Genomic DNA, 27,516 nt, shown 5'->3' on the forward strand with positions numbered 1-27,516 from the left:
TGTCTTTGTTCCATAAATGTATCTTGAAGGGGGCTCATTTAACCACATTTTAATTATCCTCATTAAGCTAATTTTGCCTTTGATGAAGATAACTTATCTTTCCCTTCAGTACTAACAAATCTAAATAGCAGGAAGTTACTAATTAGACCTTAATGCAATGGGCTTGCAGACTTGTAAAGCTCAAACAAGATTTTTCTGGCTTTAAGATTTGGGTTGGTTTGGGGTTCTTTTTATTTGGTTGGGTTTTTTTTCCTTGCAACTGAAAAAATGAAAATTTTAGTGTTCTTACTTCTGAAAGCTGGAGATCTCTGTGTAAGCATGATTTCAAGAGCTGGTTCTTTAGAGAGAATGGCACACCAGTAACTTTCCTTATTCCAAATCCAATTAATGTTTCAATATATTCACCCCCCAAATCAAACCCCCAAACCATAAAAGGCCTAATTTTGTTTTTTCTGAGGATACATTGAGAACACTTACCCCCCCCAATTGCTGAACACAGAGTTCTTCAGCAAATCAGACCACATATAGACGTGCTCAGATATTCCAAAATACATGCAAGTCTTTAAGCACTTGCTTTTGAGCCCTTTAGCCTTCCTGCTAAGAAAAGAATATTGCTCAAAATAGTCTTTTCTTTATGATGCAGGCTCATTGCATGTACTTTCACATTTGTGGTTTCTGCTTGCTTTCCTGGTTCACCAGCAGTTCATTGGGGTGTCACTGCTTTTTGCTTTCTCCTGGCAGCACAGCTGAGACAGCTGCAGAGAAACAAATTCAGAGTCAGGTTCTGTTCAATGCTCAGCCCTTTCACGCTCACAATCACCAGCTTTGCAAAGCATGTCAAATTACAGCTAAAGGAGTGCTGAGCTCATCAGTACAGAGCAGCAGTTAAACACTTGGTTAACGAGCCTTTTTTTCTTTTTTTCTTTAATGTTCCAGAAACATAAGCAGACAAGAGAAATGACTCTAAAGCTTTAGGTGTTATCTGACTTAACTTGCTTGAATAAAATGATTTATCTAGTTTAGGTACTGTGTGTCTGGTGCCAAACGACTTCTGTCCTTATGTTTATCACATGCCAAATTTTGTTCTGTGTAGGGTTCCTCTTACTCCTTCTTCTATGGGCTACTCCCTTGGTACAGATGCCCACACACTGCACAGTACCAGAAAACCTAATACGAGTTTGTACAGTCTTGTCCCTGCTGGATTCTCCCCTTGAAGGAACTTTTGCCACTAGGGATGCGGTACCTGTTGTACAGTCATTTTCACAAACATGATCTCTGATACTAGACATCCAGTATGCAAGATCTTATTTTAGTTCCCCTGCATGTAGTAGAGAGCTATTTATACTAGCTTAATTTTGCATGTGACACTTAAAGTAATGGGATATAAAACATTAGAGCTCTTTAAATTCCCGTTCTTAGGCTGGCTCTCATCTGTGCCATTAGTGCAAGTAACAAAGTGCAGTCATAGTGAGGAGAAAGAGCACAGGTAGCAGAGAAGCTGTTGGTTTGAGTATCTTCTTCACGAGCTTCACAGATGAAGTTATTTTTTCTATAAAACACTAGTCAAAATGCACATCTGCAGGCTTAGTTCTTTTCTAGTCTATTTAGAAAAAGCTGAAATTGGAAGGGATTAAAAAAAGTAGCTACAGCCCTTCCAGGAAAGGTCATCTAAGCATAAGCAAAGCTTAATTTGACATGCTATAGTTTCTTGAAGACAGCTGTGGGGTTTGATTTCTTTTCTAGGTTAAAACCATACCTTTTCTGTTGTAGATTCACATAGATTTTTATCTCCAAGATACCTTCTGCACACTACTCTCCTGCCATGTGTGTGACCTGTAATACCTACTTTGCATAAGCAAACTGACTGACGAGTTACGGTCCATTTATGCCTCAGTGCAGAAAATTGTGGATGCTTGGATGCTGCCATACTGTACAGCTTGAGTGGGAGTATACTAGATGCTAAGTATACGTGATGTGTTTTGTACTGTCAAGAAAAGGAGAGGGAGCAGTGCTTAAGAAGTACATTGTTCTTAATTCTAAATGAATAAAAACTTGTGGGGTTGACTTGGCAGTTAACTTACTGCTGCTGTCGTTGGCAGGTTACAGCTGTTGGAGGCAGTGGGAAAAATGTGTTGGCAAATGGAATAGCCTCATTTATCTTTGACAAAAGATAGTTTTGATACTGTTCTGTACTCTGACAAATGCAGGTTTGTTTGCATAACCTTATTTGAGCTCGGGGAGATTAAGTAATCATAAAAGTAAATTTCTTCTGTATTGGAATAGTGCTTTAAACTTAGGTTTAAATACAGTAGTTTCTGTATGATAGAGATGTCATAAACCCAGCTTGTAATGAAACTATTTAAGGCTCCTAGATTAGTTAGAAGTGTAACAACACCAACAAAAAGCCTTCTATATGATTATTTTCAACCTCCCAAATTGCAGCCTGGAAAAGGCGAACTGCATGACCATGTGCAGCAGCAGTGGGAACAGCAGTTCATCTTCCTGAGATGGTGGCACCACTGTTGCCACTTCTATACTTGTACTAGTAAGCTGAGGCAGAAGGTGTGTGGGATTTTCTGTGGAAGTCCTGTCCCATTCCCATACAGTGGGCAAAATGATTCATTCCTGAAAACTCCGGTCTTGGCTTGATAGCCAAGGTCTATTTTATTTCTTGTTCTAGTTGATAATTAACTGAAACTGCAACACAGAGTGCTTAAGGAGTTGATTTCTTTATACAATTCCTGCAACGATGATCACTGTATTTGGTCACATCCTGCTAAGCTTTTCAACTGTGGTGAATCTATTAAAGGAATCTTTCAAGCATGCCATTCCTGTTGTGACACTTTGTGGCCATGGAAAACTGACGCTGTCAGGTAGCGGTTTATGTATCTTGCAATTGAACTGAGGGACACTTTGGTAATGTTTTCATTTTCATTTTTATGTTTCATTAGTAAAATCTTGTAGTTTTACTGTTTTGGAGAATAATAATTTTATAGATACATGAATTCTTTTGGTGTAAAAGAATCACAATACAAGATCTTTGCCTTTGGTCTTGGGGAAGAAAGATAAAATGGAGAAGTGCATTTAAAAAACTTTTTAAAAGTTTTCCTTTTTATTCTTGGAACACAATTTGATTTCTCTACCCACCCACACCCCCCGAACTTCCTGCTCTTCAGAAATAACCTTCCAACATATAATTGTTATTGTCCTTACATCACTTCAAAAATCTCTGTATCTGACACTAGCATGGGCCTGGAATTCTTTTGTTCTGACCTAAGATAAAAGTCTTAGTGCAGGACAGTGAGAAATATATTAAACAATTTAGAGGTTCAAAAACTGTACTGTTATTTTAAGCTTCTGATTTTTAACAAAACAACATTCAAGGGAAGGTCTGTCTTATGTGGTTGGACACAAAGGTGGTTCAGGTCTATGCTGAGGAGGGTAAGTGTGAGTCTGGTTAAAGTCGGTCTCCTTCGGGCGCCTCGGGGTGGTTATTTGAATGTGCTTTGTGTTTATTCATATTTAATTGCCATTGGTGATTTTCTTCTTTGACGGAGGATTCACGCATTAGAATGCCACGAATAATAAAGCAGTGCCTTTACTTTGGCATGCCAGGTCTTGCAGAACTTCAGCTGTTTGTCTCTTGTTCCTTGTGGCTGTAAATGGGGCAGATCAACACTAGCCTTGGCAGCAGGATTAATTTTTAAAGCTACAAATACAAATGAGGTGTGTGTCTCCTGCAGGCTGTCAGTGCACTTTGGTGCTCAGCTGCCCTTCTTGGTTTCTCTGTTAAGGAAAAAAAAACAACCAAACAATCAAAATCTAAACAACCTCCCTGTTTATATTCCTAGCATTTCCTATTGTTTAGTTCTAGAAAATAATTATTACGATTATTCTCTGCAATCTTAGGTCCATGATCCCTATCTTATTCTGCTGCTCTTTTTATTATCAGATCAGAAAGTGCAGATTTTCTAGTACAAGCAGAGAAGGCACCAGCCTCTTAAAAGGTAGTTTGAAGTTTGCATTTCATTCCTTTATCAAAAGTACTGTAACTATTTCATATGAGGGCTTCCTCTATTTAAGTTTGGTTATGGCATGAAATTATTATAAAACCAGGGCCCTGAGTCAATTTACTGAGAGTAGCCTCAGTGACTGACAGCAAAATAAGCAAGTGCTGAAAAGGAGCAGATTTTTTTTGGTATGAGCGGGTTGTCAGCCTTCCTACTGAAGTAGCAATCTGAAACCAGGAGGGTTATTCTAGCTGGTTATTTCACAAATAAATTTTGATCAGCTGAACCTGATGACTGCTGGCATTTAAGACACATGGGCATTCAGAACTTCTTGAAAATATTCAGAGAGGGTAATCCCTCCTACCCAGATATATGCAAATACTGTCATAGTCCATTTCAGAGTCCAAGTGCTCTTCTGTGCTATGTGCAAGCTTTAAAATGTCCTATAAAGCCTCCAGCTGAAATGTTCATTAGCCGCTTAATTCAGATGCTTTCAAGGATTCTGTGGAATACCAGCTGTTCTAGATCTGACTCTCTGAACACAACAAGCAGCCATCATTCCCCTGAAATTGTATCTATAGCCATATTTCAGATGGTAAAATACTGTATTTGTGAAAAAGTTGACTTTTGTGCTTCTGATGAAAGGTAAGATACCGAATTAAGCATCTAACAGTTGCTAGTCAGGTCTCATTTCATCTGTATTAGGTTATTAGGGAAATATTCAGTCGTATCTTCTTCTACACTGCACTTTCTTATTTGTTTTCTACCTGTGTGTAAACACTAAGCTGAAGACTTGCTGATGCTTAAAGGAACATGTGCTCTTTTCATGTAGCTAGTGCCAGGCCTAGTGCTCATCTGGCCACAGGATTTTGGCCAATTCTTGTTCTGTGGCAGTTGATTTGGGATGTATTGTTGTCTTGTGCCAGGGACAGCTCAAGAGATGTAGGAGGAGCAGGTGGCTGGGAGAGGCTGTTAAAACAGAAGTGGGAGAGAAAGAAGGCAGGTTGGTTTGCAGTGTTTAGCACTTGACAGAAATCTTCCAGATATTTGCAGTTGTTTCTTGCTTATGTTTGTTGTATTCTACAACCTGGAGTAATACATAAGTAGAAAGAGCTGTGCAAAATTATCACTGCTCCTCTGGAATCGTCACTGCCTCCTTCCCTAAGGCCCCCTACCACTGTATGAGAGTAATTTGTTTTGTGTTATTCTGTGAAGGGCCATAAGCTGAAGAAGCTACATGCTCATACTTCCTCAGAGGAGCTTCTTGTTTAGGTGCAGAGTGTTACTAGTTGGAGAGCTAGGGTTTTGACATAAAATGTCTTTAAGGACACACAGCTGTGGACAGTGCGACTTTGTTCTTCAGTGGCGTTCCAGGACCTTTCAGTTCTCTTTACCATATCATCTTTGTGGTGTGTCTTCCATTTTTCTTTCCAAAGAAATTAAATAATTTGTATTAGGAAGTTAACAGCTGGGAAACTGCTAAATTAAGTGTTCTGAAGTGTGATAGTTTGTTTTGATTACCTGCCTTCATTTGATCATCCTAGCATGGGTTGTGACCTTTACAGTTTGCTTTGCTCTTATCTTACTGTTTATATTTCTTTGAACTTATGTTTTTGGTGATACTGGGGTTGCCAGTAAATTCTGTGACATTGCAGTATTTAAAATACTGTATGTGCATATATAAAATAATTTTTAAGATTATAATTGGTGAAGCATATGACAGCAGAAGTTTGTTTTATATGTTAAGCTTATAAGAAGAAATGCTTTTAGTTAATGAATAATTGGGACAAAATAGAAATCACTGAATTCTGTCATTTAGCAGGAGAGAAAATGGCAAGAAACCCCATGCAAAATTTAGGAACTACTCTGGTGTGCTAAATCATTATTCTTTATTCAGAAGAGTAACAGCTTATGTAATTAGAAATTGATTGAAGTGCTGCCTCTTAGAGACCTTCTAATGTTATAAAACTCATGTTCTTGTTAGGAGAGAATGTGGACTGACTCACAATTTATATACAGTGGATTCACTATTGCCAGGGACATGTATAAGGCTGTAATTCCTGATTATAGAAGAATCTGGATAGTATACATCCTGTATGTTGTAGCCCATAGCAACAGGCCTAATGGCTTCCCCGTGTTTAGGCTGTGTGGATTCCTCATTCTTGGAGCAAGGAATGCTGACCAGTGCAGCATGGGCAACAACTACTTGAAAGGAGGATGGAGAGACTCGGAGGTGTCTTTTCCCAAGTAATGAGTGCTAGGACAAGAAAATAATGGCTTCAAGCTGTGCCAGGGGAGCTTTAGACTGGATGTTAGGGAGGTGGTGGAATCACTGTCCCTGGAAGTGTTCACAAACCGTGTAGATGAGGCCCTCAGTGGCACGATTTAGTGGTGGTCTTGGCAGTGCTGGGGTAGAGGTTGGACTCGAATGATCTTAAAGGTCTTTTCCAGCCTCACTGTTACTGTGATTTTATGGGCACAGCCAGGTGGCTCTGCAAGGGCAAGTCATGGGCAGCAGAACCTCAAGAGCTTTGCTGTGCTCAACCTGGCTGTGCTGAAAGGCAGCTTGGCTACATTGGTAGTGTGCTTCCAGTTTTAAGGTGACAGTGAAGTAATACTTGAGTTCGCTTTGGCTTGGAGCAGTTTGGATCCCTAGGTAGTGCTACATCATGTTTCTGAGCATAGGTTAGCCATGGGAACAGCAGAGCTATGTGAGCTTGTTGGTGTGCAGTCCTGTGTCTGAGCAGCCAAGCTGTGCTCTCCATGGCATGGTTAAATCACAGCCTGGGTTAGCTGTTGGGAAATAACTGTAATCTTGAACTTGAACCAGCTCTTGTGAATTATCTTGTTTATATGATGAAAGGGAAGGGGATCGCATGTCTTTAGATGACATGGAGCACATTTATTCCTGTTGCATAATAATAACAAACCTTGAAACACAAGGGAGGATAGATGCTTGCAAGCTTCATTCGTTTTTTTTTTTACTTGGGGGGGGGGGGTGTGTTAGGTTTAATTCACTGTTACTTTTTGTAATTATTACTATTTTTAGTTAAAATTCGACTTTTCTGAGTGCAGAGGAATTTGAAAAGATCAGGTAGAATTCACCTTAATTTCTTGCCAAGAGAAATGAGGAAATGTGTAGCCCCAAAATACCAATAGAAACTCGCAATATCTGACGTTTTAATCCACTGTAGTTTATTTCATTTATGGCCTGTCACTTCTGGTTACCTGCTGCCATGTGCAAGGCACCTAGAAGGGTGATGGGAGTGTCTTGTAACCCCCTGCAGGCAAAATGAGCTAGACAGGCTTCCTAATGTAAATTGGTTTTCTGAGCTAACTTGCCTGAGTTTTTGCCTGAATGATAAGGTAACACTTTCATGATCTGCTGACTCTGTAGAAGAGATGGTAGCACCCTGGCAGAGAGGCAGATGGCAAGCTGAGGTGGTTGAAGTAGCCTTTTATTTCCACGTAACTTTGAATAAGACGTACACCTTTCACTTCAGCATTTTTAGTACAAGGGCTGTTCTTACATTTTGTTTTACAGCAGGTTTATTACCAGGCTAAATACCTAGCTAAAGCATGTTTTATAGTAGTTTAACCCAGACTACATTCTTACCAGTGCCTGTTCTACCCACTGATTAGCCTCTGCTCATTGGAGGTGAGGGAGTAGGACAAGACACATTTGGGGTCCTTCTGGGAACATGTATCTTTTAATTTTGACGATTAGGATAGTAGGAGGTATGATTCTGGAAGCGTTCTCTTTTTGGTTGTGTGTATAATCTGCTGTGTCCATAGCTGAGGTTTCAAATATGTTATTTATGTTGTGGTGACTAATGTAAAATCCATGCCTAACCTGCTGCGGAGTCATTCTGTTTGTACAACTCCAATTAAGCAAGAATGCCAAGTAATAGAATGCACTTGACTGCTGGACGATTAAACAGGAGTCTTATATTAACTGGGATGTGTCCTTCAGAAGAACCTTGTATTGCCTTTATCTTGTGAGGCTCTTCAATTAATTGGCATGATTTTTTTCTTAATTGCAGTCTTAAGACTGACACAGCTGGAAGCTTTTGCATTGAGTAGAATTGATAATGTTTATAGTGTTTGAAAACCTAGAGGTAATCCATATTGAAAGAATTTTACAGTCCCAGAGAATGAAAAGTCTAATTCTGTTTTGTAGCATTAAATAATCCTGTTTATATTCTTAAAAAATAATGTGTCATGTAGCCTTGGAGGCTGGAAGTTACCAGCTGTTGTTCCTTCTGAGTATTAAAATTGGTGCTCTAAACCAGCACCTCATTAAAATACTTAACCAATTCTTTCAAAGCTGATGGCTTCCAACTGGAAACCTGAATTTAGTCTGTGATAAAGGAGAGTCAGTAGAGACATTATGGGTGGTCTGTGTAATAAGAAGTTTGTTTTAAAAGTACAGTGATAATGAGAACTCTCAAAATGATACGAATGTTTAGAATTATCAGATCCATGATGTAACTGAATGACAGTCACAAACAGGCGTCCCAAGACACTCTGTGTAACTCAAGATGGAATTTAAGGGAGCTACTAGCCATAAATATGTCCCCAAATTTTTGACTGTCATTTCATTAAAGTTAATTCTGCCTGTAGTGCTGAAATATTTACCTGCTGGCATATACAGTTCTGGCATTCAAAAGCAAATTCTTTTGTATATTACTAGTCTTGAACCAAACCAAACCAAACAAGGTGGTTGTACACACATTGGAAAGCTCAGAAACTGGTGACATGGAGTTACTGGAGACATTCATCTACATTGTAATTGTTCGAAAAAAGATGCAAGTCTGAAGCATGTGTTAAAGTGAATATATTGCATGGAGTGTATAGTCTGGGGAGGAGTGCTTGGCATGGTAAGTGATTTGTCAGTTCAGAAGCTTGGATAGTCAGTTAACTCTTAATGGAATTGTGCATGTGGTCAGTTGTAGAGGGTTTGTCCTTTTGCAGAGTGAAGTTCTTTTTCCTGCTGGGAGAAATCCATTTTTCTGTGGATCTCCCTTAAAGTAAATCTTGGCCAGATTTCACAAGACAGGGCTGATGTAGTCAGTCCCGCAGGCTCTCTTCTGAAGAGTTGGGTGAATGAGTTCTCTGTGTCTCCACTGGAATGAAAACCATTAAGACAAAATATTACACTTTAGACACAAGTACTTTTTCTTTCTTTTCATCCCTAGCTGTATGTGTAAGTGCTGAGTAATGTAGCGGAGTGATGAATTCTTTTATTCCCTCTGAATGATCAAATAAGAATTGTAATATACTTTTGAAAAAAAGGAACTACTTATAGTGGGAAAACATAGAGGTCTAAGGAGCTTTTAATGCACTTTTTTCAGAAAGCTCCAGTATTTTCCATATTGGGTGGAGGTTATGCAGCTGGTTTTATGCTAATGTCAATATAGTGGGTTACAGGAATCCTTCCACTTGAGCAAACACAGGACAGTATTTATGTACCTGAAGATCTGCAACTGTCAGTATAATTAATTAGGTGAGGAATGATTAGGCAAACAGTAGTGTCCAAATGCTCTCAATACAAAACTGTATTGCAACCCCAATAGAAGTCACATTAATGTTATTACCTGTGATGAGCTGTGGCTTTTGCAGGTCCGTAAGGGGAGGCAAAAGTGGAAGGATCTCAGCAGGATGTCAGCTTGGGTACAAGGCAGAAACAAATCAAGGTTTTAAGTTGTCTGGTCTCATTAGTGTCACTTAGCCATTGCTGCAGCTCCACTATCTGCTTAGAAGTCTTCCTTGATTGAATGAACCACTTCAGGGTAAAATAGGTACAAAAGAAAAGCTTGCAGGTTAGTACCTGTTGCAGAATTGTTGCTTCATGTATCAGAAAAAAATTGTCTCTTATGCTGAGCAGATAACTTAGTAAAAACTGAGACATAGGAAGCTTGCTTCAAATACTTTCACTCGAATTTGACTGCTTACTGGTTCAAAGAATGGAAAAGTAAATGAGCATATTACCTAGACTTTCTACTGTAATATTACTCATACAGTGGAATAAAAGGTTAATTAATGTGATGTCATATTTATAGTAGCTGTCATAGGAAGCAGTATCTTTGGTTCCTGGTTTGTAGTAGCAAGGTATGTTGTGCAGTCAGTGAGGGAAAACATCTTGGACATAGTTCTCAGGGGGAAGCTGTGGGTAGATGCTGTAACAGAGAAGTTGTTTTCCCTATTCTCCCCTAGTTTTGTCATCTGATAATCATTTTTAGCTCTGTTGCAAATTACTGTTTTGCATTTCTTGCTATACAATACTGAGTGCATTTTTCAAGCTTGTTTCACAGGTGCATTGGGATGGTATATATGACTAAAAAATGTTGTACCATGAGTGTATCTTTTATCAAAACCTATCAGTAAACCCCAAGCATTTCACAGATAATCATTCAGAGATTCCAGCGTGGGAAAGAGATGTTGCTTCCTCTGAAATAACCTCCTTCATGCCTTCCATCTGAGGCATGGAAAGGTTAAGGGAGTTGCTGAGGGGTCACAAATACCATCTGAAGCAATGCTAGGGATATAGTCTCATGTAACACCAATTTCTAACCAGACTGTAATAATGGCCTTCATTGCTTTACCAGTGAGGTCCAGGGCCATCCTGATTTGGAACTGTTAACAGGATTTTGTTTTGGTTTTTGATCAAAATGAGCTAACATCAGGGTAGTGCATGACTGGAGCACCTCCCGTATGAAGACAGGCTGAGAAAGTTGGGGCTGTTCAGCCTGGAGAAGAGAAGGCTGCGTGGAGACCTCAGAGCAGCCTTCCAGTATCTGAAGGGGGGCTATAGGGATGCTGGGGAGGGACTCTTCATTAGGGACTGTAGTGATAGGACAAGGGGTAACGGGTTAAAACTTAAACAGGGGAAGTTTAGATTGGATATAAGAAGGAAATTCTTTCCTGTTAGGGTGGTGAGGCACTGGAATGGGTTGCCCAGGGAAGTTGTGAATGCTCCATCCCTGGCAGTGTTCAAGACCAGGTTGGACGAGGCCTTGGGTGATACGATTTAGCGTAAGGTGTCCCTGCCCATGGCAGGGGGGTTGGAACTTGATGATCTTAAGGTCCTTTCCCACCCTAACTGTTCTATGATTCTATGATGTAGTGAAGTAATCTTATTTTTAGTGGTTGGTAAATTAATCCACATACAAAGTGTTGCAGGCTGACAACTCTAGAAAATTGGTGCTTCTCTTTATCATAGGGAAAGTTTACAATGACAATTGTGTGCATTTTGTAATTATCTATTCAGCTTCCCTATTAGCTATAGTTGCTGATGTTTTTAATCAACTTGGTCTCCTGTTATGATAGCAGTTATTGATACGTATCAGTTAAGCAGGCCTCTTTTTTTCTTTTTTTTATGTGATTATAAAGTACTCATGAAGCCTAGAATTCTGGGGCCGTGTTCAGACACACACATCTCTGCCTTAGCGAAGACACACAGACATCCAAGTGAAATTTTTGTCACTTCTACTGTAGATAGTATGCCTGAAAACAGGGTACAGAGAAGAGATGGAAGTAGTTGTCTGACTATGGGTCTTTGAACATGGCCTGGATGAGAGGCAATGTCCATACTTCACTGCCCAGTCCAGGATACCTGAAAAATTCTGATTTCTTACACCACACTAAATTTGATGTCATTTGTTAACTAATCATTTGTAGTGCTATTGGCAAATCCTTTTTTCGATGCATTCTAAACACAGCCCTTTTGTACTCTTGCCCAGCATTTCTAGGAGGGTGTACAAAAGAGCTATGCAGTGAATGAGAAGCCAGGCTGGTGGGTCTCTGAAAGGATGTGGCTGTACTGCATATCCCAGAGCAGCAGCTTAATGCACGTGACACATGCATCAGGTATATCCAGTATGTCTGCAGAGCCCTGCACGCCTGCTTAGGGACATGGCAGTGGGGACAGATGTGCAGCAACTCTGATGCATATAAAAAATACCAGTTTCTCTGTAAATGCTGCACAGTGGAAGAAGGGTTGCTTCTCTCTTGAGTGTTTTTGAACAAAACGTGATTGAGTTGTGCTACGCAAGCATGACTAAGGCCATCATTTTCAGAACTGGTGGGACTTACTGGCAGGAAGGATCTCTTCACAGCCAGCATATACCGAGCATGAACTTTGCATCACACGGGCACAAGAAGTGTGAGTGAGATGGATATGGACAGAGATGTACTGCTGAAGACTTCAGGGCTTATCTGGGAAAATTAGAAAATAAATCCTAAGCCCATTCAGAGAAACAAGCAGAAAACCTTTTTATTGGTGTGCTTTTTTTTTTCCCCTCTTACCAGAAAACACTTCCTGAAGAACTGAAACATCAGTCCAAGCTCAATTTTTTTCCAGGCATTCCAGGATTTCTTTATTTTTTTTTTTTTTCCCCCAGATATCCAGAAGTTTGTTGTGGGGCTTTTTGTTGGGTTTTGGGTGTAGGTTTTTTTTTTTTTTTTTTTGCTTGTTCATTTTGTTTTGTTTTGTTTCTGTTGTTTTTTTTTTAAATCAAAGCACAATCCAGGCTAATGCAAGGACAGGAACTGTGGATTTTGAATAATGGGGAAAGGGAAATAATCTAGGATATAATGGAAGCCTGATTCAGAAATAAACAGGGAGTAGGAAGTTAGTGCTGGAGAGCACTTCCCAATGCTTCAGGAAAGTTAAACACTTCAGGTGAAGCATAGCTCAGAGTAACTCTTCTCTGTTGTGAAGTAGTGTAACAGGAGTTAAATATCTAACTACTTTCACAGCCTCCTCCTGAAGTAGCCTCCATGTTTTATATTTTCTCATTTTCACTCCTTTTCTCTTTCTGATTTTTCAGGCATTAACCTCTCCCCTGGGTTCTTCATTTGCTTGTTTTGTTTTCTTGTTCCCCCCTCTGGGATTTTTATGAGAACCTGGCAGCCAGTGCATGAGAGGGTTACAGTAGAAAGAGCTTAACAAGTTGGTCCTGATTTTAATTCTGTGAAGGAAGGTGTTCAAAGGGCAGCCCTGGTCAGCAGTAATAGGAGTTATTTATATAACACCACCCCCCACCAAACATTAACAAAGCTAGTCATATTCGTGTGAGGGCAGAGGCAGTGACTCAGGAGGTTAACTGGTGTTACCACTTAGCCCTTACATTTTGTATGTAATATGGTGTATCTTGGCATGAATCCCTTCTGCTATGATCTTAATTCAGCTGTACCAGCAGCCATTTTTTAAACTCTCATGCTTTTCATCCCTGGTCTGTTTCACAGAATCACAGAATGGTTGAGGTTGGAAGGTACCAGTGGGGGTCATAAAGTCCAACCTCCCTGCTCAAGCAGGGTCACATCAGGCACATTGCTCACAATTGTGTCCAGCTGGCTTTTGAGTATCTCTGGGGAAGGAGACTCCATGATCTCTGTGGGCAACCTATTCCAGTGCTCAAAGTACAGAAGTTCAGGTGGAACCTTGTGTGTTTTAGTTTATACCCATTGCCTCTCGTTGCTTGGCATCACCAAAAAGAGTCTGGCCAAATCTCTTACTTTACAGAAGTAAGGTTGTGAGTCTTCACGGAACTTCCTTGAGTTCATGTCTTCAGTGGTTAAATGCTGAGAGGAACTTGGGGAACTGTAGTTCTGATTAGGAGGCTTTTTTTTTTTTCCCCTATATGAACTTAATTGTTTCTTGCTACAATTAGATAAAGTTGTACTTTAACATAATTTAAAGTGTTGTTGGTGCTTCTCTCCCTCTTCCCCACCCTTTTGCTCTTTCCCACTAGTAAGGCTTAAGGATATTGGTCTGCATGAAGACAGAGCTGCAGGCTCTTGGGGAAGCAAATGGCTCACCCTCCCCACTCATTCACAGTGCCTCGCTGCTTCCCATGTTTCCTCATCTCAGCTGAGTATCTCTTAAAAATCTTGAAAATAACATCTAACAAGTTAGGAAACACTGATCCAGTAACTAAAAAGCAGGTCACCTCTTAGAATTGTGTGTAAGTCCCATGAAAGCCATTTTCTACACTTAAAAGGCTTTATTAGTCTTTTATTTGTGCTACAGAGGCATTGTTTCCCTAAGTAAGAATTGATTCTAGCCTGAAACAGAGTTGTGCATGCAGTCAGTGCTGTGATTAGGCAAATATTTCCTCTGTGTGGCTGGCATTTACAGATGAACAAAACCTGCACAATGCAAATGATGCCATCAGTGTCCTTAAATTCTGTGCATTCAGCAGGGAATATCATGCAGACCTTAAATTGGAGAAGTGCTTGTAACAGCTTTTGTTCTGTTGTCTCCTTTTCTTTCTGAGATAGTGCAAGTTGTTATGCATTTAAGGTATGTTTTGGAGAGGCTGTATTTTGAAGTGTGAAACCTGTAGCTTGTCTTGGGCTTGGCAAAGCAAAGCAGTAGTCCAAAATAAATAGGACAAGAGATTAATTGTCTCTACTGTAAAAACTGATTTGCAAAGATCTCTTCTGTAATTCTAACTAGTATTACTGTGTACTAGGTAGGCCGTTGTAAACTAATATGAATACAAATTTGCTAATAGAGCAGATTTTATTACAGGTGAAGAAACTGGTTTATGCAAGGATTTTGGTTTGAAGTTTTTCAGAAGAGCATACTGTTGGCTCAGCAGGTTTACCGAGCCACTCAGAGTAGTTAAATAGAGATATCTAACTCCTGTTACACTACTTCACAATTAAACTCTTACTTTTGTCAGTTTTTATATTTCCTGCATGTATCATGTGATGAAAAATGTTGAAGTGAAAACTGAGGGTTTGGGAATGTAACGCAAACAAGGATTTCTTTTTTTAAAAGAGCAAAAAAAAACAATGTCAGAAACTAGTACTCTGCATTCCTGTTTGTTTCCACAGCCTTCAGAAGTTAGCAGGCCAGGATGGACAGACCCAGTGATAGGGCAGACAACGGCTGTACAAGTTCTCACCTAGTCAGTACGTACTTCCTGCACCTTTCAAAACACCAGAGAATTTGGAGGACTGAATGCTGCAGATGGAAAGCTGTGAAGCATAGCTGACTGACAACCTCACTCCTGACAAGTGTAGACACAGCTCCTGCTGGCTTTGCAAAGTTGAATTAGGTCCAAAGTGTTGGTGTAAGGGTGTAGTAGCACTAGCATAGACCTGCCTTGCTTAAGGTTAGGCTGTAAGACAGTGCTAAAGTTTGTCTGTCTTAAATAACTGGGGGGAAATGTGTACCAGTTAAGCGCCCTTAGAACAGTTCCATATTTTCTATGATTGTTAAATGTTTATAGTATGAATACTTCCTGTATGAAGTACCTGGTGTGCTTAATCACAAAACAGTAGAAGGAAAAGGGGGCAGTAATTTCAACTAGTTAAAAAGAAGTACTTAATACAGATTCTATTCCTTGCCTCAGTAAAATAGCATGGGGCAGATGGTATCAGTTGGTCTGATAGGGATTAGACCAATCTGTGATGACAGATCCATAAGCTAATTGGAACAGTTAGCATAACAGTAGTAGATGTTGTGGGAATATGAGGGGAACAAATAATAGAAAGCAGGCTGAATGTGTGCTTTCCTCTCAACAACTTTTTTTGCTGGTGTTGGAGGTCAAATACTGAGCTGGATGGACCAGTGGTCTGACTAATGATGTATTTCTAGTGTTCTGAAACTTTGCTATCTTGTGATTTTTAATTGAAAATAGCAAGTTCCTGTGACTACTGAAGTCAGCAAGTTGATCCTAACCAAGCAATGTGAAAGAAGGAGTTTCTTGTTATGATAATCACTATCTCTTACAGTCCTAGCAAGACCAAATTTTGGGGTGTAGGAACAGTAAGGAGAATAAGACAATGAGAGGTGTGGATAAGAGGGGAGAAACAGATGATCTTCAGGAGCAGAAGGGGAGAAAGAAACAGATGATCTTCAGGAGAGAAAGGAGAAAGCTGGAGCAGCAGGATGCTAAAGCAGAGTATTATGAACACAAGAAATGATTTCCAGAAAGCAGAGAGATGGGGAATTCCTTCTGATCACTAGTGAGAAGGCTTGCTTGCACTTTCTAAGGCTGGATTTGTACCCTCAAAATGCTATGCATTTAGAAGCCTGGCAGTTTTCCCTCAAAAGCTATAAACTTCTGAAGGGGTGTGTGTGTTCTTCTCTTAAGCTTCCTCCTTAAATGAAACTGAAAATGATCAATTAGTATAAAAGCAAATCTTAAGATTTTGGGAGTGTCCAACTCAAGATTAATGTTTTTAATTGGTAGAATTTTGTGTTGATATACTGGGTACTGACCTACAAAAGAGCCAGCATAAACCAACACTTGCATTGTTTGACTTGCTTTTCCTACCCCTTTAGGAGCGATTTTCCTTGTGCAAGTTTTAGCAAATAAATCCATGCATGCTTATTGCTTCTTTCATGCTTGTATGCTTATTACTGTTAATTAGGCAGTACATGTCTCAGATCCAAAGGGAAACCAGATTCTAATGTGCCTGACTAATTTCTCCTCTCTGAACAAAAAGGGGAAACATCAAACCTATGTTTGAGGTTGTCTTATGTTCTGGAAGGCTAATGCTTCTACCACTGCACCTTTAGGTAAATACCCTTAGATAGACATCCGTTACTTACTAATTTTTTCAGTAATTGGTTACGGGAGGGAAAAAATACATTCTCTTGTGCATAGAGAGAATTTCTTGATGTGTAACAGGGCTTTTATTATCTGTAAGATGGATTGAAGCAGGTCTTAAGACATGAAAAGATTTGTCTTTTTTCTCAGAACATGGGTTACTTAAAATAGGGATACAGAAAAACTGAGCTAAGGAGCAATCAGGATGAAAGGATCTCTTTTAATCCAGTATTTCCTTGGTATCTATGAGACATACTAAATTTTTTCTTTACTCATGGATATGTGTGTGTGCATGTGCAGCTTCTCTGGTACTGATGGATCAGAGTAAACAATGATATAAGCCAGGTAATAAACAGGTTAGCAGTTGGGTAACTCACACTCATGCAATGTCTACATGAACTGAGAGGGAAGTAAGAAAGTTTCTACCTCTGAAACTTAGTAACTAGTGGTCAATTGTTAATGTCAGTGGTTAAGAATAAACAGCTTGTTACTGTGTGCAAGTTTTTTTCCCCCTTTGGAAAACATTTGTGGGAACAACATAAACTCAGGTAGGATCCCAAACTCAATGTTTATAGCAATCACAATGCTGTTTATAATCATCACAGTAGTAATGATCATTCTCTACTTAATTGCATACATAATCCAATGGTAACATTTTAATTTTCAATATTAAAGCTATTCAGATATGTTTTAATATCAGTCTAGATGCATATCACCCAACTTTCCTGAAAAGTAAATAAGCTAAATTCTTCATAATCTCATAAACTGCATGAATACTACCATTATATTAACATCTAGTTTTCAGGAAGAATAGCACCTTTCTTTGTGTGCTTGTAAAGCTCAGCACTGGAAGTACTTTAATACAAGCCACAGAATAGAAACATTTGTTCAAATGTTTTGAAGTATATAGTATTGATTCTTTTTCTTTACTGGCTTTGTCTGTTAAAGATCATATCGTAGCCCATGTGCTGTTATCTGTTCCTAATAATAATTTCTAGAGCCAGGAGGGATGCAAAGATCTGAAAGGCAGGACACACCAGTCATTTTGGTCTGAAGAGGGAGAAATTCACAGACTGTGATGCTGTATTAGAGAATGCAGTATGAACTAAACCTGGGGATCAGAGTCCACAACAGAAAGTCCCAGATTTAGCTCTTGGTTAAAATTTGTCTCCTATGTCAGTTTGCAGGCAGTCATCCCTAAGGGATGAACTCATGAATGCAGAGTTCTGAAAATCATAAGCCTACTGGAAAACAGACTTCAGTAATCCTGCTGTTTAAAGTGATGAATTTTAACTGGAACTATGAAATGCGCTGCATTTCTTCCAGAAGATGAGATTGTAGTGATGTGACTGTAATATAATAGAAAAATGTCACTCTTCCCTGACTTGTCAACTCACTCAGTTTTCCCATCTACAGATTAATAAGGAGTACCACAGGGGAGTTGTGTTCTTGGTTTTCTCTCTGCCTTTTCTTTTCATGTTTGGAAGCAAGTACTTTGTGTTTGTTTACAAACAGCTGATTTTACTTTTAGGTTGTTTCATAAAAAAAGATAAATCTAACTTGGCTCCTACATTCAGTGAAGCACAAGAAGTTTATCACCTGGCAAACACTGCAGCGCTTAAAATAGTCTTTCCTTCCTGATACTGAACCAAGTATTTCTCTATTTAAAATTATTTAGTCCTATTTTCTTTAGAGACATCTTGTTGGCAGCTGTTACATTGAAAATGGGAAGCATTGAATACTTTGCAGTTGATCTATGGTAAAATTTACAAACCAAATAACTTCTGGTTACAATGAAGTAATCTCAGTAATGTAAGATGACCTTTCTAGGTGTAAAGCAATTTAAGCACAAGTCACCTGTAATTTTACAAGACAAAATGCGAAGATGAAGATTTTAGGTAATAAATTTTTAGATAGTATCAGTGACTCATAGAGAAACTGATTATAAAGTCTGCAAAAGGAGCTGCAACCCTTGCAATAATTCTGTGTAAATCACAGGGTTGATCAGTGTGAGAAAGAGATGATTAGGCTCAAAGTCTTCAGTTCAGAACAGAGAAAACTTGGGATGTGACAGAGGCTAAAGAGCTATTAGTGAGATCAAGTTAAAACCTAAGGTTCAGCACCTCTTCTAATACAAGAACTTTGGAGATATTGCATAAGCCTAACAGAGTGAGGATGTGCACTTGATGCAATACATGGTAGACTTCTGAAGCTTGTTTCCAAAGGATAATAAAGGTCTACTGGTGCTGCAAGAGTGAAGTGGTATATGAAATAGAAATATGCTGAGGACTGCTAAGCATAGGGAGCCACATCTGACTTGGAAGGTTCCCCGAGTTGAAAATAGCCACAATTTGGAAGAGCATTTGGAGCAAGTGTTGTATATTTGTAATGTGTATCTTGCCCTTCCTGTTTCTTACAGTCTTACGTGGCAATGTTGAAGACAGAAGGCTAGTCCATCTTTCGGTCTGCCTTTATTGAACTAATCTCAATTTTGTATGTTAAAACCTGGTTTAAGAAGAATATTTTTTTTTAAATAGAGTTTGAATATCATTTTGTTTGTTTTGCCCTGCAGAACCAACATGTTTGGACATTTGAACCACAGTAAACACAATACAGCTTAAAGCAGGAGTCAGATAGCTGGGTTGTAGCCTTCTGTCTTCAACTGACAGATTCGGTGATCAAGAATGTGGGCGCTGTGGATAAGCAGGGGATACTTCCAATGCCCCTTCCAGGTACACAGCAGAATTTTTCACTGATCTGGTGAACATACTTAAGTGATGGACTTCAGTCACTTCATTGTAGAAGTGACCCTGCTCCATTTACATCTGTATTGAGAATCCTGTGGAAACAAAGTGTGTAAACACAGGGAGCAGAGAATTTGCCTTTGAGTGTTTCCCAAAATGGCAAGTGGGCATATTACTCAGGGTGTTCAGAAAGCGCATGGATGCAGGTCTAGGTTGGGAAGCAGCACAACTTTGTCTCCATGGTTCATGCTTTTGGAGCTAATTAGGGACAAGAACTGAATGACAGGGTTGATTTGTAGACAGAAAAAGGGTTGAGCAAGGTAACTAGGAAACGCTAGCTTAGGCAGGTCTCTGTGGTAGTAACACAGAGGATAAACTCAACTTTGGCCTTAGCTTGGCAGCGGATAGCACTGCTGCACTGACTTAGTTGTTAAGGATAGATGAGTATTAATTTTTTTTACCACTGACTTGACTCTTGCAGAAACCCTTGATTTAAAAAAATAGCATATTACTGTGATATTCTGGGGGCTCCTACTCTTATTGAAGCAAAGATTATTGACTCAGTTTCCAGCTGGACTGGACTCTCAACTGGAGTGCATAGGGATACTGGTGGGACAGTACTTTTGTAGTATTTCCCCCTTTGAAACTCCTTAACCTGATGGAGACGCTCAGGCATGTCAGAAGCAGGCTTTATTTTTATTTTCTTGGCTGAAGTTAGTGGCTTGTGTTTCGAAGAACTGTTCTGGAGCTTGGGATTGCAATTATTTTCAATCATCTTTTGGTTAAATCATTGCTATTAAATAAAGTATTCATCTTAAGGAGAAAACATTCAACTGGCTTGGAGTAATCCTGCTAGACAGTGCATTTATTTATTTCAGTGTAAATCTGTCACTGTTAGGCTTTGGTTTTTTTTCCTAAAGAAACCGGAGGAGGAGGTGTACATAAATAAAAATTTTATTCTGAACTAATTTTTTTTTTAATCGCATAAAACATTTGATCTTCTTGACTACAAAATTTCATAATAGAAGTATCAATATTAAAGATAACATGAAATGTGAAAGTATTTGTTGCACTTTAGATGGAAGCTTCTCTTTGCATGATATGTCAGTTTTCTTGTTTCGTGGCTAAAGCTATCATGTTGTAGCTGGATGTGATGTAGCTGCAATGTGGCCATAAGTGATGGTAAGTCTCACTATCTCAATCTGTTACTCATATTTGTTCTGCACTTTGAATTTCCACAGGCCCTTTCACTTCTCCCTAGCTCTGTTTGCTGCTCAGGATGGAAGCCTGAATGCAAGCTGAATTAGGTGCAGTCCCTTGAAACCACAGGCTTCTCTGTAGGAGAAACTGTCAAGGAGGAGTCCTCAGGACTTGCCCTTTGTATTTCATTTCCTACAAGCCTTAAAATTCTCCATCGCCTTAAAACAATGTGTGACCATTTGTACAAAAGAACTAAATCACCAGAGCCTAGTGTGTGACAGGAAGACCACTGCCATGTCTCCACTTCCTTCAGGAGCTAGGAATGTACTTATGGTGCAATACATCATGACTTTTTTCACTAAAGAAACGCTACAGTTTAGAGTATTATTTCCAGGCCTTCTGTCTGGTTTCTGGACTTTTCTCCCTGTTTTTCCAAAAGTATGTGTTAATTTCTTTTAAACACAGTGGTTTTAACTGAGTTGAGAACGTTATTTAGTATAATCGTTTTCTTATGTCTTTGAGACATTAGAAAGTGACTTTCTTTAGGGCTGGATGACTTGTGAGTCCAAGGTATGGTTTGCAGTTGGGATTCTCTTTTTTTATCTTCCTTCTTGAGAGCCTGCTTTGGTTTCTTATGCAAAAACTTTATATTTCATTTTTACTGTAGATATTGAGCCTGAAAAAAGTATTTTCAGAGGCTCTATAGAAAGGCAGAACACAGTGCAATAATCTCACGCACACTAGTGTAACTGTATGCATGTATAAAGGAGTAGTGGAAGTACAAAGGGAAAAAGGAACTGAATTGAAGGTGGTAGGAATTGGTAAATCTGTTGAAGTAGCACTGCATATGTGACCACTTTGCTTGTAAATTAGTGCTGCTTTAACTTACATTTATTTTGGTCTGTGTGTGAAAAGAACCCAAAGATGAGAAAGTCACAGAAGTAGTCAATATTTAGTCAATAAATGACTAAAATACTGTGTTGGATATTGAAGAAAAATTGCCTCCTTTGCTTCTGAAATGTCATCTGTGGGGTTATGTCAGATTACTGCAGTTGTTACAAAACTGTGTATGTTTTCAAGACAAGTTTGTGAGGTGTTTTTTTTCCTTATAATGAAAAAGGATCTAGTGTTCCAGCAAAAATAAAATAGGACAAATGTCCATCAGTTTTTGTAACATATGGCAGCAAAATGGTCATTCATGTACAGCAGATAGTTAAAAAAACATTCCTTTTTATCATGCCACATTTGAATTGAACATCCTCAGATGTGTTACAAATGCATTGTTGGAAATGAGGGGTGACTGGCTGACAATTTTCTTCCAGTCATGGTTAATTTTTCCTAGTGAATGTGACTGAAAGCCTTCCAGGTATTGCGCAGCATCACAATTTTGTTGTTCCTCAACAAAAAAATAGCACTTCTACCTTGCTGGAGGTTTCAGACAATTATGCAGCCATACGAACTGCTTATCTACAGGCTCCACAGAATGTGCTGAAATTGTAATGACACATAATAAAAGACAAATTCTGCCACCTCAATGGTATTACCAAGCAGTTTTTCTCCAGGTAAGTTTACCACCTCCTAAGACATTTAGTGCTCAGACTGGCCAGAAAACCAAATTATATAGGTTACAACAGAATCCCTTGTGTTGTGTCATTGTAGCCTCTATACAGCTTGGGCCTTAGTCTTTCCTCCCATTTGCCTTAGACTTCCAAACAGTTTGTAGATACTTTATAAGTGACTTAACTGTTCTCTTAAAAAAAAAAAACCAAAACAAAAAAAACCCCAGTGATTTAATGAATATATATAAGGTTCTGTTAATGACATTTGTTTGAATTTGTAAAACTCACCTGTATGAAAGGTGTGGCTGTAAAAGCAAAATCCTTTTCTGGTGAAACTATTTTAAAAAGAAAGTAAGGTAGGATAGTTCTAAAAATAGTGCTGGTTTTACAAGCATATATTTAATGTTTTATCATGTCCATACAACAGTTACAGTGTGACTTATAACACAGGCATGTGTTTCCTGATTGATAACACCTCTCTCACAAATTCTAGTGTTCAATATGTCATTATAATGCAATTGGATAGATTACAATGATAATCAAACTAATAATTTGTCAAAGCAAAATGGAGGCTCTAAGCATTCAAAGGATGAAATAAGTAGGGCCCAAAGATATCCTTGATCAGTTTGAGAACTCTTCCTGTAGTTTTGTGATCTGCTTCAGTATCTGTGTGTTATGAATCAGATTTGGGACAGTGGCACAAGAAATACTTGGAAGCAGATGATGCACGTATAAAACTTGACATTGTAAAGATTAAGAAAAGGAGCAAGTTTGTTGGCCAGTGGGTTGATCAGTGACCTTCTGAAGTAAGCTTTTGGTTTCTTTTCCCAGGTTTGATGTTGACTAACTTCGTTATGTTTTGAATTTCAGCTTTGTAAAGTGCTTTCAGACTTACTACTAAGTTGTTATTTGTGGTTGCATCCATTACAAGGGAGGTACTTCCCAAACATTTGAGAAATTTGCAATTCAAGTGATAAAGGAAGGAAACAGGAAAAAAAGAAATTATTAAGCCAGATCTGAGTCATACAAGTAACACACCAAGAAAAGGTCTTTAAGAGGAATGGGGCTTGCTGGTGAGACAAGGGTAACTGCATAGGTGTGGAGTAAGAAAGTGAATATGAGAGCATGGAGATGAAGGGCAATATGCGAGGTTTCCTCACTGAAGGTGCTGGTATCAGCTTTGCTTGGTGTGTGGCCAAACACATCTATGTTTCAGCTCTGTACTGACTCAGAAGACAAGGGGAATCCCATTTGTGTCATCTTTCTTTCCCTCCTTCTTCCATGACTGATGAACAGGCTGAAGTGGTGTCTGGTGCTCCTGCCCTTCACAGGGCCCTGCAATCTGAATTGGTGGTGAGTACTGCAGGGAATCTGGGGGTGGGGAGGGATGGTGCCATTGTGTACATCTAGAGCTTTGGTAGGAATGGATTGTTCATGGCAAGTCACTCTGTCTAGAGGTGAGAACACAGGGCTTGCTCTCCAAACAGTTCTGTAAGGCAGTATGTGACCTGTAATTATGTTCCTATGCTGTTCTATTAATTTACACTCCTCCACTGCTTCACTGGTGTTCAAGCAGATCCATACTAGGAGACAAATTTACCAGCAGTACTACAGAACAAAAGCCAAGTTTGAAGTAAGTGTTCGGAGGTTTTTATCACACCTGTTGGAATTGCAAGTCAGGAAAAAAAAAAAGAGCACGCATTCAAACCATTAACGTGTTACACCAGATCTAGATTCATTAATAAAACACAAGCTGCTTCAACACCAAATCTTTGCAGTTTTCCTGGTTTGATTTACCTGTGTGTGGGGTTTATCCCTTTACCTCTCTTCTAAAACAGCTTCCCATTGAGTGAAATTCCCTGTATAATCATAGTTCTAATAAAACCTCCCGTTGCCAGTAACAGCTATGTTTTGCATCTAACAAATTTACTATATTGCCTTAAGTTTATATGTGTATGTATGTGCCATTTGCAAATAAAATCTTGATGTTAGTGTGTTCATCAGCTTTGTTTCTTAGGAAAGGTGAAGAAAATTGTGTATTTGGATGTTGCATTTCATAGGAATGCAACTGATGTACTAGAAATTTCAAATATTTTGCCTTAAATTTTGGTTTCCTTTGTGAGGATAAACTCCTGTCTCTGGGTCTCTAATTGTAAAAGGTATTATCTGGCTCTGTCTCTCAACATCACACTTGTTCTGACATGGAAGGGCAGATGTCTGTCCTCGAGTTCGCAGGCATGTATTAGAGGAGGGACAGCAATGTTCCTAACTACGAACTTCTCACGTATGTCTTTACCTAGTGAAAAGCACAAGGCATGTGACAGCTGACACCGTGCTGCAGGGAAAAGAAGGCACATGGAAAAATGATTCCGAGATACCCGTCTCCAAGCGTGCAATAGTTGTGCTGTAGTTGGGGTTGAGAATGTAAGAAAGGCTTTAGATGAGACCTGTGTCTCACAGGGCCGGTGTTCTGGCTCAGCAGCACGGGTGCTCACAGGCTGGGCTGTGTGAGGAGCTGCTTCTCCTATCCCTGCTCCTTTCCTGCTACCCCAGCACTGATCACTGGTGCTGTGTGCCTGCATGTCCACGGACATGCTATCACCAGTTTGTTTAATCTAGTGGAAACAGTGTGCTCCCATCTTCTCCTGTGGCAACAAGTTCCAGGAATGTTACCTGTTTTGTAAAGTAACTGCTAATTTCCCCCTACCTTGAATGGATGCCTCCCACTTCCCTTTCAAGGGTTTGGTGAGTTTGATGGTTACCTTCTTTGTTCCCTCCACGGTAAGTGTAAAACAGAAACCTCGCTATTGCCTCAGCAGCGCTTGGTTCAGCTGGTAGGTGGCTGCATTCTTCGGTGTGCAGAGGCCCTTTAAATATCGTTCTAGATATTTCTTCCCCTGCTGTAGTTGGTAAAACGGGAATAAACCCCCCGCTGTCATAAGTACAAGGCAGCCATGAAAACGCTCCAATAGCCGCAGGAACCCAGAGCAGCCATGGCACCAGGAACTGGTGCCCGGAGACCATTAGGGTTCGGTTGCGTTCCCTGTCCCCCGGGAAACAGTCAATACCCCGCGGCGTGTTCATCCCCCCATCCCCGGCGGTGCGTGCTGGAGCGGGGCCGAGGCCGTCCTTCCCCTCCTCCCCCCGGCGCGCTGTTCGTTCCCCCGTTGCAGTTTGTTTTCCCGTCGCCGTTCCTCTCCAGCTCCCTTCCGCCCCCCCCAGCGGGGAAAGGGCTTTCCTCTCCCGTCCGCAGCGATCACTGAACTTCTCCGTAGTAAATTAGAAACAGGGGCGAGCGCCAGGAACGCCTCTTAACTTTTCCGTGGTGACTTTGGAGGAGAAAGGGCCGGGAGAGCCAACCCAGCACCCCCCCCATCGGTGCCCCGAGGCGGGCAGCAGCGGTCCTCTCACCCCCGTAAGCAAAGCGCGGACGGCTCCGAGCTCGCCAGCAGAAAAGTTCGCTTTATTTCCAAGGGAGGTGCAGGGTTTCCCCCTGCTTACACACACACCTTTATAAAATTAGCCAGCCCCCCAGACGAAAATGCAAAGGGGTGACTGAGAAATAAATAAACTTCTCCTGCTCCCCCGAGAGGTTTCACGGCGAGTAGACCCCCCCAACCCCCAAAAACCGGCCAGGGGAAGATGCAGGAGCCCGGCCCGACAGCGCCCGGCCGCGGGGCTCAGGCGATCCTGCTGCAGAACTCGTCGAAGTCCCTCTCCATGAAGAGCTCGCTCTCGATCACATCGTCCTCGGAGGGGAAGTACTGCTGGCTCTCCTCCTGCAGCGGGCCCGCGGCCACACCGCTCCCGGTGGGGCACTGGGCGGACGGGCGGGAGGCGGGCCTGGCCTCCCCAGTGCACTCCATCAGCGCCCCGCGGGCGTTCTCCAGCACCCCCAGATAGGAGTCCATGTCCAGCGGGTCCATCTCGCAGTCCGACCCACCGCTCTCGGTACCCACCGAGTCCGAGCGCAGGTGCATGAGCTGGTACTTCTCCCGCATCAGGAACTGGTTGGTGTTGCGGGGCGCCCGCATGCCCGGCGCCCGCCTGCCCAAGACGTTGACGGGCCTCAGGGAGAGCAGCACCCGCGGCCGCTGGCAGCGGCGGAAGGCGCGGCAGTGCTGCTGCAGCTGCTGCTGGTGCTGCCAGTGCTGGTAGTGGCTGTGCGTGCGGCTGCCCAGCAGCTTCCGCGACACGCCGGGGTGTCTCCCGCGCCGCCCAGGAGGCCATCGCGACCTGCTGCCGCCCCGCCGGGGCTCGCCGCCCTTCAGCGGCGGCGGGGAGCCTCCTCCTGGCACCCCCTCGCCACGGGCGCGCTCCCAGGGCGGCCGCCGCGCCCCGCCGCACACCACCAGCTCCGCGCGTCGCAGCATCTCGGCTCTCACATGCTCCGAGCCGCCGGGACAGCCTCGCCGAGCAGGTTCAGCGCCGCCGTCGCCCTTGTCCGCTTTCTCCCCCTTCTGCCCCCGGCTGAGCGGCCGGTTCCCAAGAGCCCTGCTGCGTCCCCGCTCACGGGGGCCTCCCGGGGCGCCTCTACCTCTTCACGATCCGCTCCGTTTTTTTCTTGAGCGGAGCCGGTTTACAGTGCATAGCCTGGCTGAAGGGCTGCGGGCTGAGGGGCAGCTTGAGCGGCTCCAAGCCGCTGCCGCGGAGAGATGGTCTCAGTACTCTCCGACCGGCCGGCACCGGGCTGTGTGCGCTCCGCCGGGGCACGGCGGTCCGAGGCGAGGCCCGGGGGGAGCGATAGCTGAGGGCGCGGGACACTGACTGAAACGCGACCGCCACCCCTCGCCTAGCGGCGCGCACCCACACAGCCTACTTATATCCCCGGCGCAATCCAACTGCCCGGGAGGGGGGCGCGAGGGGAGAGAAGCACAGTCTCTGTTGAGCAAGCCAGTCCTCGCTAAACCTTGCCTGCCATGCCCGGTGGGCACGAGCGCTCTGCGGCACGACGAGTGGCACCGGGCAGCGGGCTCGTGTCTCCCGGGTTAGTCCCGGGATCTTCCTCCCCCATCCGGGGTGTTTTGGTTTGGCTCAGTGCTGCGCGAGCGTTATTTTGTTCATCCCCTATTCACGAATGCTGTTTACGCTCAGTGCCACGCGCCAGCGCGGTTGTTCTCCCTTTCGCGTCAGTGGCGGTACGTAAAATGCGTAAGCCGCCCATGAGGTACGGTGTGGCGTAAGAGGCACGAGTAGAGTCGCTTCTTAACGGGGGTGTGTGGGGGGGCATGTGTGTGCCTGGTGTCCGCCGGCTGTGGGCCCGTGTGTTAGCACCTGATGCCCCACTTGCTCCGTATCTCCCGCCTGAGCCTGGCGCCACCTCCGTGGAACGGCTGTCTTCCCGATGGTAGCCCACAAAATGGTGCCCGTGCCTGAGGGAGCGTGGCCGCTCCTTCCCCCTCAGCGAGCGGGGAGGGGAGGACGCGCCCGGCAG

General features: G+C 41.9%; 1 long non-coding RNA gene across 1 annotated transcript; it reads left to right on the forward strand.

Annotated features, from left to right (window-relative positions):
* The first annotated feature begins 1,016 nt into the window (after positions 1-1,016).
* On the forward strand, positions 1,017-21,667 carry LOC134164341 (uncharacterized). The gene is made up of 3 exons (XR_009965115.1): positions 1,017-2,545; positions 2,681-2,873; positions 20,565-21,667. It is a non-coding gene; the product is annotated as an uncharacterized LOC134164341 (long non-coding RNA).
* The last annotated feature ends 5,849 nt before the right edge of the window (positions 21,668-27,516 follow it).

Source organism: Pezoporus occidentalis, unplaced genomic scaffold, assembly GCF_034315485.1.
Source record: "Pezoporus occidentalis ecotype Australia unplaced genomic scaffold, CSIRO_AGI_Poc_V1 ctg106, whole genome shotgun sequence".
NCBI lineage: Eukaryota > Metazoa > Chordata > Aves > Psittaciformes > Psittacidae > Pezoporus > Pezoporus occidentalis.